The 15,505-nt window shown below is 40.4% G+C and overlaps 1 long non-coding RNA gene across 1 annotated transcript; it reads right to left on the minus strand.

Moving 5' to 3' along the window:
* Window positions 1-7,957: 7,957 nt before the first annotated feature.
* On the minus strand, window positions 7,958-11,054 carry LOC138103616 (uncharacterized). Its single transcript, XR_011147775.1, has 3 exons — window positions 10,828-11,054; window positions 10,025-10,114; window positions 7,958-9,259 (listed from the first exon to the last, which is right to left on the minus strand). It is a non-coding gene; the product is annotated as an uncharacterized lncRNA (long non-coding RNA).
* Window positions 11,055-15,505: the final 4,451 nt, after the last annotated feature.

Here is a 15,505-nt window from a genome sequence, read left to right on the forward strand (position 1 = left end):
AGGCGCAGCTGAGGGACCTGGGAGTGTTTAGCCTGGAGAAAAAGGAGGCTCAGGGAAGACCTTATCATTCTCTGCAACTGAAAGGAGCTTGTAGAATTGTGGGGCTTGGTCTCTTCTCCCAGGTAACAAGGGAGAGAACGAGATGAAATGACCTCAAGTTACGCTAGGGGAGGTTTAGATATTAGGGAAAGTTTGTTCATGGAAGGGGTTGTCAAGCATTAGAATAGGCTGCTAGGGAAGTGGTGGAGTCACCATTTCTGGACTTTTTTTAGAGCTCTGTAGATGTGGCATTGGAGACATGGTTTAGAGATGGATTGGCAGTGCTGGGTTAAGGCTTGGACTCAATGACCTTAGAGGTCTTTTCCAACCTAAACAGTTCTGTGATTCTAGGAAGCAAATGCTGTGTGGCATCTGGCCAGGGCCTAAGCTGCTCCTTTACAAACCAGCAGTGCTGCCAATACTTGTACCAAATATTGTATTGCAAACTCCTAAAGACAGATTTGTGAGAATTTTGCTTACACCATCTTTAAATCCCCTCCAGCCCTTAGCACTGTCTAAAAACATCACATGACAAAAAGGACCAGAAAGAAAAGAAAACGTTTAAAATTACTATTTTTAAGTCAGATTCAAAAGGACTGAAGTCACGATTTTGAAAATTAGATATCTGTAATACTGAATCCTATTAAAATTACATCCCTCAAAAGTTAGTCCAGAAAATATTGATCTTCGTGGCAATTACTGTCTTTGTCAAACTGCAACAGGTCTTTCACAGTTCAGCACTAATCAAACCACCATGAAACCCCACCACTATCAAAAAGTGTGCCATCAGCTAAAAATACAAGGAAGAGTTTTAAAATTGTAAATATAATTCCAGGAGCATGGGCTGGACTTTGTTTACTGCCAACACAAAGCAGCTCTTCTATTTCCGAGCCATCATCAATAAACTGCAGTCAAACTTTGCTTGTTCCCTCTTTCCTTTCAGTTCATTACTTTCCACAGTATACTTTAGTCTGGTGGGTAAAGCATTCTCCAAATATAAGCTCAGCTGTAAACAAGAGAGAGAGAGAATTGAAAGCATAAAAGGGTGCAGGGGAGATATTGGGAAGAGAGCAGCGATTCTGACTTCCTGCCGTGGTAAGATAATAACAGAAACCAGCTCGGCACATGAGCAAACATAGAAGGATATTGCTAAGGAGCTGACATGATTCCAGCAAAGACAAAATCTGCCTCAGGGAAAATCTGCCTCATGGACCTATTGCACTTCTTTAAGAGCACTAGGGAGGAAATTAGTTGCACTAGTGGATGCAATGTATCTGAATTTTCAGAAAGCCACAGATAATGTACTACACCAAAGGTTAATAGAGAAAATAAATTGCCATGGACTGAAGGATAGGTCCTTTATGGATATAAAGCTTGTTGCAAGATGAGAAACAAGTGATAGGGTTTAACTAACACTTCTTGGTAAGAAGTGTTTAAAGTGAGTCCACACAAAAAATGGTCTGGGGACTAATTTTATTGAATAGCTTTATCAAATTCATGGACAAGAAATTTTACAGTGCAATCTCTGTAAGTGATCAAATAACATTTAAAGTGCATATTACCTGGCAGTGGCATCAAAATCTAGAAGGAGCCCACTAATCTGAATGGCTGACAGGTTGCCAGGTGATCCTCCCTTAAGACAAATACGAAGTAGTGCCCCCTATGGGGAAAAAAATTCTAAATGGCAACTGCATGATGCTGAACTCAAAACTGGCAGTTATGAGCCAAAGAAAGGATCTTAGAGTTGCTGCTGTTTCCTGGAATCGCTGGATCAATCCACTGGCCAAAAAAAGGCAGCAAGATGCTGGGAGTCACCAGCCAAGGTAGTCAGAACAAGGAGAAAAGAGGACATAATTTTGTTCCTGTGTAAAATCCTTGATGCAGCCACACTTCAAATCCCTTAGAATGTTTCAAGGATGTAGAGGAATTTAGAGAGGTGCACAGAAATGAATACTAAGTAAAACATTCACAAGGGGTGATACAAAAATCTGGGAGATACAATAAAGTCCTTTACTGCAGAAGCTGTATGATGAAGAAAAACAGAAAAACAAGAAGGAAATGCATAAAGCAAAAGTAGAACTGCTAATCTCCACATCCAACAACATCAGTCCCAGGGATAACTTGATGACACTGCTTGGCAAGTACTTTAAAAGAGTTTAAGCTGGTTAAGGAGTACACCTTTACAAAGTGGGTAGTGAACTCTGGAACTACATTGTCACGGGACATGCAGAGAGACGGTATCACAATGAGGCAACAGTATCAACAGGTTCAAAAAGGGATTGTATGCATTCAGAAACGGGCCTAAAAGCAGATAGCGAAGGAATAAGGAAGGAGAAGTGCTCCAACATCCTTAATATAACCACTTTGAAAGTTACAGAAGCCACCCGGAGAAGTTTCACTAAACAGTGTCCCCAGTGCTGGGCACTGAGAAAATACTGGTTTTAGCAAGAGCAGTGGTCTGATCTAGCAGGAGATTTCTGTTGTGTTTATTTTTTCCATCTGTTCCACAACAGCAAGCATTTAGGCAACATAGCATGGTTCATTCTGTTATCTGCCAAATTCTATGATGCAATAATTCCTTCTGTGACTTTCCACTTCACTGACACATTCCTTCAAGTTATGCATCTTGAATAAAGTAGTCACTCTGGACCTGCAAATTGATGACTCATATATTTCAGGAAAATATATTTTCTGCCTTCCCACTTGTGATATTGTGTGTGCTCATGTATAAAATTCACTATCTTTCTCCTTTGCCACGTATTTCAAAATGCCTTTGCTAAACCTTTTACAAAACTGACATAAATTCCCAAGCACAGGCCTCTCCTCTGGGCTTGGTGCAACAAGACCCACTCCAAAGAGCTCCCAGTAAGCACCATTATGCAGTTTGGGTGATGTAAGAAACACCAGGTGAGATGCTGAATAAAATGTCACATCTTCTCATCTCGTGCTTTACTACTCCTTAATCAATTTCAGAAAACCCAGTGGAGCAGCCTGACAAGTGCCAATACAGAGCTGTAAACTAATGCTCTTCTGTCTTCCAGACAATAAATTTTTACAGACAAAGTTCAAAGTCTGAAGCAGGGAGGCTTCACCTCATTCACATGCACTTTCCCAAAATACTGCTTTCATTATTCTTATGCTTCTGTCACTGTATGAAATATTCTCTTAAAGAACTTGGGAAGATATTGGGAATAATTACAAACACCTCTCCAGAAGTGAGACTTTTTTCCAGATTCATACCACTGCTTTGGTTGAGGAAAGCAAAAAGAGATAACAAAAGACAGCAACTTGATGAAGTAATTCATCATCTGTTAATGAAAGTACTATTAGAAACAATCCCTGAAAAGCTCAATTTAAAACATCTTTAATACAAATTATTTTTAATAAACTAAATTATTATTACTATTTTCTAACACAAACTATCATTTAAGTGTTCTTGTTCAAATGTTTTATAGATTTCCATCTTTGGTTATCAAATCTTCGAAACATTTTATTAAAAACATGTTACTTAGACAACCGAGCATTAAGATATGTGGAAATAGCACACATAATGTGATGTTCCTATTCTAACCAGTGTGCCAAGTGTATGGGAGTGTGAGACTCATGATTTCCTTCCCTGAACAGGTGAGGGCTCTAAATAGTTATAATCCAGTCACAGAGACATCATTGATTGACCCAATTAGCCAAGATTAAACATACTTTCAGCTGACAACACAGAACAAAGCACACATTTATAGCAGAGTACAAGCAGCTCTGTTTTTGATATTTATCCCTTTTTGTCTTTCTTCTCCTTTACTCAGTTTTGTCTCCTGACTCTTATGCTCTGGAGCTCAGACTGGTGGGTTTTGTACATTTATGTACGTTGCCTGTTAAGCAAGAAAGCTCCTGGAAGTCCCTCTCAGAGATTGGGCAGTGAATATCTGTCCTTGTCATGAAACTGGTTGAGGCAAGAAGCAGCTAGAACAAGAACTTGTAGCTCCCACGTTCTAGAGATTTTGCATTTTTAAGCTGCACTAAACCAGTGAGGTTTGAAGTGCTTTCAGCAGAGTGTTTTTATCCAGAAATTGCACCACACGGAGGAGTGCAGAGAAAGCTTGAGCAATAGATGTGACGCACAGTTTTGCAGATAAAGCAAATCCAGAGACTGGGAGTTGTTTCTGCATCCCTTCCTCAAGTGGATTCATAGTCTTTGCAGTAACCCCTACCAGGATGAAATTCATCCTAGTTCAGGTAGGGTGAATTCGTTCTGCCTGACACCTAGTGGTCCTAAACAGAAATATTTTCAGCAATTCTGGAGAGCTTTTCTTCCAGTTTCCCATTTGGATAGTACACACTCAGCCTGTATCTCATGTGAAAAATTTACTGGCTTATGACCTTTTCTAGCATTTTCCTCTGAAAATTATTTAAATAAGCCTTTTGATCTGAATTCTGCTTATCTTTCAACTGAAGCAAAAATCTTAAATAGAAGTATAGAGATGTCAATTGATTTTCAAGAGAATCACTTGCCATGGGTCTTTCCCATGTGCACAAGAATGTTGTGGAAGAACAGGTCTGATACATGACCAGCATAATAATGGTACTATGCTACACAATTGTCATGTTTTTAAAAGTAGCAAAAGTACAGATTTTCTGGGCTAATTTTGTTACCTTTGAACATGGCACTAAGTAAAAGAGGTGTGTGAAAATTCATCTTATAATTTATGAGCCTTAATTTTCAGTTTTCATTATTAATATTTAAGAAATTAATATCTTTTTCAACTACAATTTTCAAAAACAAACCTAATAACTACCACTATGAAATGCAGTATCAAAAAAGTCCAAACCCTGAAAGGACAGATAAAAGTAGAAAATAGTTGTGGAGGGTTTTTTCCAGTGGGTTAAATAAAAACTCCTCACTGTTCATCTTTGGCTACATCAGTTCAAAAACTATGCAACAGCAAAAAAGCCTTTCAAGAAAGACAAGACTCCCTTGAGGTCAGAGAGGCCCTGCAGAGAGGCCTGGTAAATCAGAGAGATAGGAAATCATCAACCATGTCTATTTTAACAAGTAGTTAACACCCCAGATTCTGCACCTGGAATGGGGCAATCCTGGATGTGTGGACAGACTGGGAATGAGAGGCTGAAAAGCAGCACCATGGAAGAGGACCTGGGGCTCTGGGTCACTGGCAAGTTGAACATGAGTCAGCAGAGCCCTGGCAGCCAGGAGGGCCAACCCTGTCCTGGGGGGCATCAGACACAGCATCGCCAGCCAGGCAAGGGAGGGGATTGTCCTGCTCTGCTCTGAGCTGGGGCAGCCTCACCTCGAGTGCTGGGGGCAGTTTTGGGTGCCACAATGTAAAAAAGGCATTAAACAATTAGAGAGTGTCCAAAGGAGGGCCATGAGGATGATAAAGGCCCTTGAGGGGAAGCTGTGTGAGAAGAGGCTGAGGACACTTGGTCTGTTCAGCCTGGAACAGCTGAGTCTGAGGGGAGACCTCATTGCAGATACAACTTCCTCATAAGGGGAAGAGGAGGGGCAGGCACTGATCTCTGCTGTGGTGGCAGAATGACAGGACCTGAGGGAATGGCCTGAAATTGTGTCAGGGGAGGCTTAGGCTGGATATCAGGAAAAGGTTCTTCACCCAGAGGATGGCTGGGCACTGGAACAGGGTCCCCAGGGAATGGTCACAGCACCAGCCTGACAAGAGTTCTAGAAGAGTTTGGACAACACTCTCAGGCACAGGGTGTGACTCTTGAGGTGTCCTGTGCAGAGCCAGGAGTTGGACTTGATGATCCTGACAGGTCCCTTCTAACTCAGGGTATTCTTTGATGTTGTGATTCTATTAAGAGAAATTTTACTGGAGGAATGGAAAATCTCCCAGCTGAAAGGAAGTAGTAGAACCAGTTGGAGTGCCACTAAAGAAGGTGTTAAGAGGCCAAGATCTCCATTAAGTATAAAGAAGATGTGTCATTTATGTTCTCCTCTAATGAAGAAGCAAAGTGGCAGTCCATGAAATGAAAGGCTGAAAATTCACACATTGCAGTTAGTTACTTCAGGTTATACTGAGGTGAAGATTTCAGCAGAATCCAGGAGTTTCCATGTTTATAAAGATAGTAAGAACTTTCGTACAACAGATAGAATCATATATAAACTTTTGAAAGAGGTAGAAATTCATTTCCCTCAGGGGACCCATTAGTCTCTTAATACTGAGTAGGAGGAAAATCCCTCAGGAGCACATGAGATTACATGCTGAGTTTCGAAGTTTTGCACTTTCTCTGAAGCTTTATCTTGCAGTTGTTGCCAAAATCAAATTATCAAATGAGTTGGACTCTGAAGGTCTGATCCAGGATGGCAGTCCTCACATCCCCAGTTACCACAGCAGCATGGGAAAGCAGAAGACATTAATAATTATTACTGGAGGATGGGAAGGCAAGAAAGCAGGAGCCCTCATACCACTGATAGCAAACCATACATCTTCTGTCATGAATTTACCATTTTGGAGCTTACCAAAGCTCCATTTTAAAAGCAATTCGGATTTGGCTTTTTACATCCCTCTTTATATTGGAAAGCTCTTTCTTAACCTATCCAGTGGTTGGGAATTTCTTTTTGATATTCTATTTTATATAACTATTTGGTTTTGTTCTAAATACTTTATAGCATGTACATACCTCTTCTCACTCCGCATGTTGACTTACAGGATTTCCTTTCAGCCTGTCTTTTTCTGGACTAAGTAAATTTTTTCAGGTTGCTCCCATGTATCTCTGCTCCCCTGATTGTGCTAATAGTCCTCTTCTGCATTTGAGCCCTTACTCTTCTTGCATATAGTGACCAAAACTGCTAATGGTATTTCAGATGAAGTTTAGGATGCACAAAAAAATATATTCTTCCTAATAGCTACCAAATACTTCATTGACACACCCCAAAAATCTCATTTACTGCTTTACTAGCATCTCGTTCTCTCTACATGCAATCATCCTTTAAACATCTTTGACTAATTATCTCCAACTTTATAGCAGAAATCCTCGTTATTTCTCCCTAAGAGCAATGACTTTGCACTTAGCTGAAATCAATTTCATTGCATTGCATCAGTGCTTGAATTCTTTTTACATCAAAATCAATAACAGAATTATTAAGACTGGTCTCAAATGTGATATTTTACTAGTACCTCCCTCCCCTTCAATGTCACTCCTCTTTTAAACAGTGTCTCGAACACCTGAGTAGTTCAAACTAATCTTCTTCAATGCAGTTAATCATTTTCTTCAAGAACCAAACATTATGTTAAATTAGTAAATTATTTTTGTCACGAAAATTACTTGTATTTAGAAAGAAATTATGTGTCAAGTTTGGCTTGACCCATATCTCATGATTTCACACTGCATTTTATCCTGTTTCATTTAGCCCCTACACCTCACTTCATCTCACTTCCTTCTGAAGTTTGCCAAGCCTTACATTCTCCTAAGCTCAGGCTAGACTTGATATCACAGCAATGGGGCTGCAGAGAGATCTGTCTAAATGCCTATGCAGAGACAAGATCTGGTAAAATCAACATTATCTTTGGGAGATGTTTGTCCAATCTTCTTTCAAAACAGTATGGCTATAAAAATCTTCAGTTATCCCAGCTAGAAATATCCCCTAGTGTTCATTCCAAGCCCTCTCTGCAACAAAAAATGCTGTTTTATCTTTTTCTTTTCCCACACAAAAGAGAAAATTATTGATCGACATTTTATAATAGTCTTGCCACATGGATAGACTGTGGCTGTTTTACTGTCTTCTTCCTTGACGTTCAAACAAACCCCACGCTCTCAGCCACTCTAAAAAGCATGTTTTATAAATGTGCATCTTACTTCATATCTTTCTGGGATTTTCTCTAATTCATTCAATAAAACTATTTAAAATTATAATCTAATTATTACATTTTACAATACAATATCCCTAAAATCAGGTAATTCCTGTTTCAAACATGAATGAAATATGGTAACTAGTACAGTGAGTATTTGTTGTGTAACAAGTACATGGAGACATATGTGCCCATACAAACAAATATACACAAAATGAGCCTTAGTAAGAAGCAAATATTTCACTGGGTATTGGTCAAATAGATGCACCTGCTGCCCATTTGAGTATTTTTTTTTCCTCTCCTCTATATATCAGAAGCCCTGATGCCACAGACTTGAAAACTTAAGTCTATTCAATCACTCTGCAGAGTTCATTCCTACTGTTTTTGATGACTACTTCAAAAGAATTATTGTTAAGGCACACAAATTTACATTTTGTGAATAGTGCCTAAGACAGCTAATACACTTGTTACGTTTATGAACAGCACAAAACATCTAACAGTATTCAAAGCTATTCAAAGAATATTCAGAGAAGATTTTAGTCAATACACAACCTTCCACTTCCAGCCTTCCTTCAAGAACTGATCACAGGGTAAACTAGCTGTGATTGCCTGCTTGGTCACAAAGTACCCTGTTTTCCCTGTATGTTGCTATTGAACACTCATGTAACATTGTCTGTCAAGTGTCAGTTTATCATAATTCCATGTTAAATAAGATAGATACTTTGATCCTATGATTCCATATGCAATAATCTAGTGATGTTCAGGAGATAGAGCATAAAAAATGCTGACATAAAAAGCCACTAGAATACAATCCCTTGGAGACTTGTCTTAGGAAAACTGAGCCTTGTCATGCTCCAAGATCTCCTATCATGTGCTGAAGGGACTCCTATTGTTTTTCCCATGGAACCTTTCCCCAAGTAGAAACCTTAGTAAAATACTAGCACTTTCTAGGTTGGTTGGTTTTTTTTTTCAAGATCAATTAATCTTTATCATTTTTACAGCAAATATAATTTCATCTATCTCACACATTTTTCTGCAGCAATGATTTATTCTTGAGGTCCTCATTGTATTCTAATTCAGATACTAAGCAATATGTTTTGGGGTTTTTCTTAAACTCCTTTCCATCACAGAGGTAACTAATCCCTTGCTGTCAGCTCCAGAGGCACTGTTGCATCAGTTTACAGGCTTGAATTCCAGTCTTGTTGTCTGAACAGCCATGATGAAAGTGCTCGAATATCTGATGCAAGAGCACATTCCCCAGGTGGCAGCTGTACCTTATTAGCCACTTGTTAACCTTGACCCCTCCGTTTCAGAGAATGCTGCAATCCCCACTCCGAGTCTTCTCTGACGCTCAATGACAGGAGGACTTTCAGTGACTTGCTCTCATCTCAGCTTCTGCTGCCCTGTGTTTAAAAGAAAGAAGCTACAAAGGATGTTGACCTGCAACAATCACAGGTTTTAGAATGAGGGTGCGTTCCAGTTCCAGGTAGCTTTTCAAGCGTCCCACTTTCTGACACTCTATGCTAATCTGTGAAAGGATGTCTCAAGGGGTTTCAGGAACCTGGGCTTGCTTGGCAACACAGAAGGAAAAACCTCTGTTTTCTGCAGCTTAAAAGGGTACAGAAACTCTCTCCTTGTAATTTGAGAATTCAGAATCAGTCCTATTTGAAGGTATCTTCTTGCAAAAAGCCAAGAGAGCTTTCAGCTGCTTTTTTCTGAGTACAATCACTGAGTTTGAGATCACTATGGGTCATACTCTGACTGTACCTGCTTACAAAACTACTCATTTCAGGTGAATGAAATGCTCAGGGTGGAATTTAATCAGATTTTCTTCCTGTTCCCCTTTCTTCCTCCTCCCCTCTTGCCCCCAACAGTCATACTATAGGAGCCAGGTCTAATCTATCCCTACAGCACTGACCATAGGGACTGCTGTATATTTTCCTCCTGAAGACTTGTGCTCTTGATTTCCCGGTGATAGTGCTATAAACACCTCTCTCTTTGGTAAGAAAAGTAAGATATTGGACCTGAAATGTCCTTTGAGTATACCTCCTCAGGGAAGGAGATTGCCCTGTCCCAGATAAAAATATTAAATTTGTAGCAGTTGCTTGAGTTATGTCATTGTTTGTTACCTAAATGTAAGGGGTGTAACACCTAGCATTAACACTTACAGGCTGCCTTCCCTGCAAGTCCTCCACTAAGTACTTCCATATTTATTCTTGTTTATGCTCCACTTGGGCAGAAGCCTGGTATCTTCCCTTCTAGAAAGCAAGCAGTTAAAATTTGATTTGAAATAACAGTTCCCACAAGTTTCACTCAATCAGTAATTACTGCTTAGGGAAAGGAAAAAAATAACCAAAAACGAGTCTCTAAATCCCAGTACTTTGCTGATAGTTCCTCTTTGCCACTGACATTGTATTTACTGATATAGTTTAATTCAAGCTTGAAAAAACAGTCAAATAGCTATAACTTTGTTATCCAGAGGCTGACAAAGGAAATAATAGAGTAATTAAATGACGTGTTGGAACAGGCTCCTTAAATATGCCCACCATTTTACTAGCAGCAACATCTTCATTAAAACTGATTTTAGTGTCAGGCAGAGGGAAAGGTAAAACAGGGAGGGTGGATGGGAAAGTGAGAAAGAGAATGTAATAATATTTTGCAGGACGTCTTCCAACACAGGAAAAATTGTGGGATGAAATTATATTTATTTTCTGTTAGAGAGTCAATGCTAGCAGTGACTATGTTGAATTCCCCTCACATGATCAATGCTCTTTTCAGTTTACACCTGAGTGACTTTATAAGGGAAATAAATCACCCTAATTCAGCAACAGAGAAACTCCTGCAAAGTGCTGAGGAGACAATAGGGTACTGTGCTCTGACCTGCACAGGATTAAAGGTGTTCCTGCAGGATCCACGTGTAAGATTCCAAAGGCCACAGGAACCAGTCAACTGCTCACCATAAGGCACTTACCTACAGACATCAGCAAACTCAGAAATGTAGCCAGACACAGCCCCCATGCCAGATGTGCCAGTATCCTTTCTTAAGCCAGCAAAGTGAGCTCAGTGTTCTGCATGGACCCTAATATTTTCAATGAAACTTTTATTGTCCTCTTGAGCACTATAGGTAACTAGCTCTTTGAAGAGGTTGTTTGCACATTTCACAGCTCTTCTGTTTTCCTGATTGAAGAAAGTGGCATTTACAACAGGAGAGACCAGGTGGGGAAAGTTTCTCTAGGCCAAGGACATGCCCTGTCTAAATCTGCAAGCAGATGTCTTGAAATTACTAGATTCACCTGGGGAATTTACTTCTGCCAGAAACACAAATCTGCCTCAGTCTGAGCCTTTCAAGCTCACTCAAGTAAATATCTCACTGTCTTCATAAATTGCTGTGTCCAAATCAGCCACAGCTCCCCCATAGAGAAGTTTCTCCATGGCACCTCTGGCTGTTCTATGAAAATCCAGCTTCTGGCACCAACTGCTTTATTAGGTTTTTATCATCTGATGTGGGAATAGAATGCCACAAAGCAACCCCACCCCTCCCTTTCCAGTCTGTACAGGATTCATGAATCCAACATTTAATGTTAACTTGGAGTAAGAAATCTGTGCCATGCATAAGTTGGAATCATTTTAATTTCAAAGAGTAATTATTCAGCTGGCATAAAAATGCATGAGTCAGATGTAGAATGGGGTGGCTCAGTGAGCAGGCCCAGCAGGGCAGCAGCTCTCTGCTCTGCCACCTGGGAGAGGCCGGGACTGGTGGGAGTGCCCTCGGAATGGGCAGGTGCTGATTATGCCATGCTTGACAGAGATGGAAGATGCATTTTTACAATGGCAACAGCAGTCACGTGCTGGCATCTTTGAAATGCTTTCTGAACATTATAGATTAATTTCAGCCCTTCTGTTCCTGAAAATGTGTGAAGGAAAATGCAAATAGGGCAAGAAAACAAAACATACAGCAGAGACAGGGAGTTGCTGTAGTGCAACCCTCCTCATCATCACAAAAAGTGCCTCTGGCATAACCTTGATACATTCAGGGCTGGCAGGATATATGGAGGTCTCATAAGCCGAGGAAGCAGATACATAACTTTGTAAGTCTCTAAAGACCTCAGCAGGTCTGTGTTTCCAGCAGCACTTCTTCTCATCCTAGGGTGACAAAAAAAACTATTACTGGCTTCAGAATTAAATGTTAAGAAACTACAAATGATGTGCCCATGGGAATAAGCCTCACCCCAAGCACTCAACTATTTTGCAACCCATATATCTCCAGCTGGGAGATGCCATTAATCTCCTATATTCTAAACTGTGCACAAATCCTGATAAAACTCTGCTGTGCCTCTAAAATTACCTGAAGTGCAAAGCCAAGGTGGAGTTTTAGGGCAAACAGACATACAAAGTAAAGGAGGTGGGCTGGGGGATTTGGAGCTAAGGGAGTGGCTGGTGTGGTGAAGGGTAGGGATGGCCACAGAACAGATGGTGATATTCAAATTCTAAGGATCATTATCAGCTGGGTGGAACACCCCTCATTCAGAACCAGAAACAAGTCCTGAAAAGAAAGGAAAAACAGTGCCTCTGTATGTGGGCCAGTGAAAGGTTAAATAGCGGTGAGGTGGTAATGCTAATGGCTGGAAATGTGCAGCCATGTCTTGGGAACAAAGATAAAGAGGTTTGGGTGAGAATATGTGATCAATGAATTTCATAAGAGAGCAAGGAGAGAAATGAGTGTACACAAGAAGGGTGGATCAGAAAGACTCAGACTGGTTTGTGATCTACCAATATAAAGGCAGAACCTGGAGGTATACAGATCACCAAAAAGTGCAGTGATGGAGCTAAGACCATCTTATGTAATAAGGAGATTAGAACATTCCAAACATAAAACACCAAGTACACCTAGAGCCTAGCTCAATTTCAGCCTCTGTTGATTTTCTTGGGATTACAGTATATATTCTGCCCTGAGAGATGTTTAATCAGCTGTTCTGTTCAAATAATGGTTTAAGCATTATTCTGTCCCTACGTGTCAGCCTCTGTGCAGGATTGATCCTGTAGGCTACTTCACATCAGAGAGAGTTGTGGGATTGCACACTACACAAATAATAATCTTGGGGGTCTGGTTTCCTTATTAGAAAACATGAACAAAGAAACTAAAATCTGTGCTGGAACCAATGTGAATCTGTAGTTACTGTAGTGCAGCTCTATGCCTAGCTTTTCAGTTCTATGTCTAACTGCCCTGAAAGGTCCTTTATCCAGGCTTTTTGCAGGAAAACACAATTCATTCTTTGCATTTAGATCAATATTACAGTAACATGATTCTTGTGGGCAAAGGTGAGCAGATTTTTGTACACTGGGTGAACTACAGGAAACTTCTGTCTACGTGCTCTGGGTGCATACCATTTGTAAGGCAAAGTGACTGAGTCTGCCTTTCTTTCACCACAGGCTGAGCTTACACAGGAGTGATAAAGTTCATATGTTGGAAAAGTAAGGTTTGTGGAATTCACAAATAAAACAACCTGAATTAGCATAAAAGAGCACTGATAAATCCCTGCTATTATGCAAACATACTCACAGAACCAAAGAGCAGTTTTTAAAAACTGGTCTTGTGACTTTACTCAACAGAGTAGTAACTCTTTGAAGAGACAGAGAAAATGCCGTCTCTTGCAAAACTTGTTCAACACATCAGAGAATAAGGAGGTAGGCAGCAGCTAGAAACAGCAAAGTTTAATTTTACACAAATTGGCAAACTTTAGAGTAACTCCAGCTTCTCTGTATGGGTCACTGTAAACTGTTTCTTTCAAAACAAAGACTTTTTAGGTCATCAAGGATTATACACGTAATGGTACAAAGCCTCATCATGAGGTTCAGACTGGACATCTTTAGGGAGAGTGTGGTCAAACACCACTGTCCTGAAGAGGTGAGAGTGCCCCAAATCTGTAAGTGTTCAAGAGGCACTTGGACAGTGCCCTTAATAACAGGCTTTAACTTTTTGTCAGCCCTGAAGTGGTCTGGCAGTTGGATTAGATGATCGTTGCATGTCACGTCCAACTGAATGATTCTAGTGTAGTCTAAAAAAAGTGTGGAATCCCTTTGATGTACAACCTGCACTTTCTCCAGATTCCTTTCCAACTCCTCATATCCTTCGCAGGAAAAATACTCCACAGAAAAGTCCATGGAAGTAAGAGCAATGCTATGAAGAGACTGGTTTCCAATGGAGAGGAACAGATATTTTTGAAATGTTTGAACAGAGTGTAGTCCAACACAATGCATTCCAGATTCCCAACTGTAAATTTTAGCTTCTCCGCTAGGGATAAGATCCATGCAAGACATAGAGGAAAGATGTGTATATAGGTCACAGAAAAATAAAAAATCCAGGTTCTTGCCTGTAACCTTCTGTCAGACTGAGCCTGCATGTGTGCTTTAGATCAAATGAAAGGATTCGTATGTGTCTTTTCTCATTCCACCTGCTGTTTTGTCATCCTCTTCTAACACAACTCCAGGATCTTTAGCCCCACAGGTAAAGGCTGCTAGCATTGTGTAGGAATTTCTACACTGAGGTTGGGTCTCCACTTTATTTCTGTGAGGAAGCTTAGGGTGCTGAGTATGCATGGTTCTTACAGTGTAAGAGGGAGAAATGGCCAAGCATCACTCCCAGTGCATGCAACTCACTGCATCAAATATGCCTTTTGTGGAAAAGTCCACAGGGTTCTTCCCTTGCACATCTGGTGAATAAAATAAATGTATTTCCTAGAGTCAAAACGTGGTAGCTGGACTGATTGTCCTTACCCAAACACAATGCAAGTACCACAGAAAATCCCAAGAGTACAGGAAATCAGCAATGTGATTCTACTTGTTGTATTGGTGTTTTCAAAGGGTCCTGTCACCACAGATCACTGTAACCACAGCCTTTCTGTGCACAGGCAAATTTATCTCATGCTGCAGTAAATCCTGGGCCACTTGGGCTGAAACAAGACACAAGGTAATATGTTCATGCTACAGGGGTCACACGGAGGTCAGCTGGCATTAGCAGCCTTTTAGGAACTGCTGTTTCTCAGGCTAGAGCTGGGTCAGGCTCCACTGCTCTGCAGCCAGCAAAGCTTTGAGCATTCATCAGGCCAAGCAAAGCTCGTTAAAAATAAGAAAGAGTGGGGGGAGGAGAGAGGAATGACAAGAGGCCAAGTGAAGAGAACATAGCCAGTTGTTGTACAATGGAAATCTCCTACTGGCTTTAAGCCCAATGGCAGCCATGATCCTTAGTGTTTAGGAGAGGAAACGGGACAAAGGTAGCAGGACACAAATGTTAAGAAAAAGGAATAACTGCCACTGAGGTAGTTGTTTATTTTGGTCTACTTTTGCACTTACTGTTTCAACTAAATCAACTTTACTTGAGTTTTCAGTGTAATGATGTAGCTCAGTTGCTGGGCTCTTTCCATTAGGAGTTAATGCTTCCTGCATGTAAGGTGCTGGATACTCAAAGACATCTTCAGACACGTTCCAAATTAAAGCAACAATCTCAAGAGAGTTTCCAAAAAGCTTATCTTTATGGCAAATACTTTTTTTTTTCCTAGTTGCATCTGATGTAACATTGCTGGGTTCCTCTGCCTACTTCAAGTATACTCTGGAGCTACCTAAATGAGTGTAATGGGGAGAGATAGAAATAA

The sequence above is a fragment of the Aphelocoma coerulescens genome (assembly GCF_041296385.1).
Source record: "Aphelocoma coerulescens isolate FSJ_1873_10779 chromosome Z unlocalized genomic scaffold, UR_Acoe_1.0 ChrZ, whole genome shotgun sequence".
NCBI classification, from domain to species: domain Eukaryota; kingdom Metazoa; phylum Chordata; class Aves; order Passeriformes; family Corvidae; genus Aphelocoma; species Aphelocoma coerulescens.